This window comes from Pleurodeles waltl, unplaced genomic scaffold (assembly GCF_031143425.1).
Source record: "Pleurodeles waltl isolate 20211129_DDA unplaced genomic scaffold, aPleWal1.hap1.20221129 scaffold_37, whole genome shotgun sequence".
Lineage (NCBI taxonomy): Eukaryota > Metazoa > Chordata > Amphibia > Caudata > Salamandridae > Pleurodeles > Pleurodeles waltl.
The window spans coordinates 1,455,513-1,459,519 of NW_027150076.1; positions in this window are offsets into that span (position 1 = coordinate 1,455,513).

Here is a 4,007-nt window from a genome sequence, read left to right on the forward strand (position 1 = left end):
ACATTAATGTGTCACACACCCACTGTTCCTGTGCAGGTGTCAATTACACACCCACTGCTCCTTGTGCAGGTGTCACACACACACACACCCACCCACTGCTTCTCATTAATGTGTCACACACCATTGCTCCCAGTGCGCATATCACTTATACACCCACTGCTCCCCATGCAGAGTTAGTAAACTGCCAGTCAGGACTGTGTATGTGAATCAATTGCTACCTTTTGAGAATGTTTAACTTGTGCACATGAAATGTTTTACGCATCTTCCCCTAAGAAGGAAACTGTGCTTCACCTTCAAACCTGTTGCAAATGTTTCTATTGTTGTGGACAGGAGCTGTGTAACTTCAACAGAGACATTGCAGCCCCAGCCGGGGCCTCCAAACAGATAGACTGGCTCTTCCTGTGTGCTGGAGAGAGAGGGGGTTCATCTGAATGAGGGGTTAATGGGAGGTGCAGCTTTCACAAGATGGGCTTGAATCCTCTGTGGAGATCTCACTGGCATCTGCGAGCAAGAAGGAGGTGGCCAGAGACTCCCTAAGGCAGAGCGGGCCCTTGCTTGGATAGCGCCGTGGGTGTAAAAAAATGACACCCAAACTACTGCTTGTCAATAAAATAAAATGAAGCTGCAGGGGGCCATTTTGTGTTCAGAGGTCAGTCATTGGGTCTTAACACATACATCTTTCACCACCCCTAACTCATCTGATCCCATCACGCTGTGGTGCCAGGTTGTTGGTGGGGCTGAAGGAGTTATTGGTGCGTGGCAGCCGGGGGTGACAGGGTGTGGGAGGAAGGGGATTAATGGGTTTTTAAAACCAGTGCTTGAAGTGAATACAAATTATTAAAACAGTTTATTCTGTAACCACTGGGGCCAAATGTAATGGATGAAGCTGTTTGGATGACCTTAATGCAGACAGCTTCCTGCGCCCCTCTGGAGGTTGGTGCCCTGGGGTTGGCTTAAAGCTGGCCCTGCCCTATGGAAGGGGTCATGGCTGTGGGTCTCTGGGGGGATATTAATGAAAGTGTCACCTCCTCCAGTAGCCACCTGTACCCCTATCAGCCTACACCTGAGGCTGGGCCTGTATCTGGACTATGAAGGGGTGCAGCTGTCCGTCTACAATGCAGACACCTTGGAGCATCTCTACACCTTCAGTAACACCTTCCCCTGGGGCTGCACACCCACTTCTGGGCTGAGACATGGACAGACCAGAGCCTGATGTAATACAGGAGTTCCCTTCTTCCTCCCTCAATCAGGTGCTGGTCCCCTGCTTCCAGTTGGTGACCGACCTCTCTGGGTAGAAGCTGCAGCCCTCAGACCCCCTAACAGGGTGCAACCCCTATTTTCAGCATTAGGGGAGGCTGACCTGCCTCTGTCTCTGAGGGGTGGAAGGGTGCTGTTGCGTGGAAAGTAAGTTTTGGCTTTAGGCGGATGGACTCGAGTGTCACTGGCTAAATAGCAGAGATTATGAACAGGTGACGCATGTAGGAGGCTGGCCTGGCTTACATTGGGTACCTGATGGTACCTGATGGTACTTACATCTTGTGCCAGGTCCAGTTATCCCTTATTAGTAGATTAGTAGTGTTCTAGCAGCTTAGGCTGATAGAGGTAGCTATAGCAGAGCAGCTTAGGCTGAACTAGGAGACATGCAAAGCTCCTACGATACCACGATACCACTTATATCATATAGAACTATATCATAAGAATCACAATACTCAAAAAGGTACTTTATTTTAGTGACAATGTGCCAAAAATATCTCAGAGGATATACTCCCTTAGGAGGTAATTAAAATACACAAAATATACACACAAACCAAAATCAGGTAAGTAAACAGTTAGAAAAGTAGTGCAAACACTGTAGAATACAATAGGATGCAATAGGACACAATAGGCTTAGGGGCTCAGTGTATGAAAAGACTGGTGACTAAGGCTCAGTGTATGACAAGACTTGTCACTGAGTCTCAGTGTGTGCCAAGACTGTTGACTGAGTCTCAGTGTGTGCCAAGACTGTTGACTGAATCTCAATGTGTGCATGACAATACTAGTTACTGAGCCTCTGTGTGATGAAGACTGGTCACTGAGTCTCAATGTGTGCCAAGACTGGTCACTAAGACTTAGTGTGTGTGCGAATACTGGTCACTGAGTCTCAGTGTATGATAAGACCTGTTCATTGAGTCTAAATGTATGTGCCAAGACTGATCACCAAGCTCAGTGCATTCCAAGACTTGTCACTGAGTCTCAGTGTGTGCCAAGACTGTTCACTGAGTCTCAGTGCTTGTGTCAAGACTGATCACTGAGTCTCAGTGTGTGCTAACACTGGTCATTGAGTCTTAGTGTGTGCTAAGACTGGTCACTGAGTCTCAGTGTATGTGCCAAGACTGGGCACTTAGCTCAGTGCATGCCAACACTGGTCACTGAGTCACTGTGTGTGTGTCAAGACTGGTCACTGAGTCTCAATGTGTGTCAAGACTGTTCACTGAGTCTCAGTGCATGTGCCAAGACTGGTCACTGAGTAGCACTGTGTGCTAAGACTGGTCACTGAGTCTCAGTGTGCAACTTTCATTGCATGAAAGGGAGAGAGCAGAAATGCTTCATATATACACAGATATGGTGTATTATTGCTCTCTGCCCGCATTGGCTCGCTTTTGGCAGTCTAGCGCCAACGAAGGAACCCTTGCACCACGGTGTTAGGGCGCCTCTGCTGCATGCAGGATTGTTTGTGTGCAGGAAGGGACACCTTCCTGCACAGAAACAATCCTTAGAGGCATTTTCCTCTTTCTATGTGTGCTGCACACTGCGGAGCTCATAGAAAGAGGAATAAACAAGAAGATATTTCTAGTTGTTGCACCGCTGACAGGTAGGGGCACCTTTTTGCTGTAAACCCAGGTTTACGTCTTTGTAAATCTGGACCTCCTTGAAGCCGGCATTATCAAGGGGAAATGTTTTTATTTCTGCATAAAATCTCCAGATTGCATGTGAGTTGCAGGACACAGAACTAGTGCAGATGTGTGGCATCCTTCTGCGTTTACGTGGGCACAGGAATGTGTACTGGAAGGGTCTGCTTCCAGAACAAATCCTACACTATACAACACAATCTCACCTTCGCGGCGTGGGGCGAGGCTGTGTATTGTGTACACAGTCTTTTCTTCCCCCCTGCGCTACACAGTGCAGCAGTTTGTCTGCTGCGTTGTGTGTGCTGCCATTACGTGTGATTCCATTAGTCGCCCGCACTGACCGTGTATAGATTATAATTCATTTATTCTGGACAGACTGCATGGAACACACTGCTGGAAAAAGAGAGGTGTCTTCAGCCCCCTGCCCAGACTGTAGAACACTAACCATCGCCTTCAGATGAGGTTTATTACCCTCTATCCTACTCATGCTGTATAACACTAACCATCGCCTTCAGATGAGGTTTACTCAACTCTATCCTGCCCAGACTGTGGTTTACGCGCCTCTATCCTACCCAGACTGTACAACAATAACCATCACCTTCAGATGAGGTTTACTCAACTCTGTCCTGCCCAAACTGTGGTTTACTCACCTCTGTCCTGCCCAGACTGTACAACACTAACCACCACCTTCAGATGAAGTTTTCTCACCTCTATCCTGCCCAGACTGTACAACACTAACCACCACCTTCGGATGAAGTTTACTCACCTCTATCCTGCCCAGACTGTATAACACTAACCATCACCTTCAGATGAGGTTTACTCACCTCCGTCCTGGGAGGCTGCACCAGAGTTACCTGTACATGAAGTTTGATGCATTCTCTGAGTTCTCCTCGATGCCATTGGAGCCTCCACTGAGTCTCAGGGTACTCAGAGAAGCAGGTAGAGGTACTCAGGTCTGAGCCACATCTGATGAGCAGCACAAAGAGGATTCTACATAGCAGGTAGAGACACAGGAAACTCCACCTAGAAAGTGCTGGCGGTGGTATTGTGCAACCTGTATGTGAGGGGGAAATGATGAGTGTGCAGTGCACAGAATAACCTCCATATCTCACTCCTGAA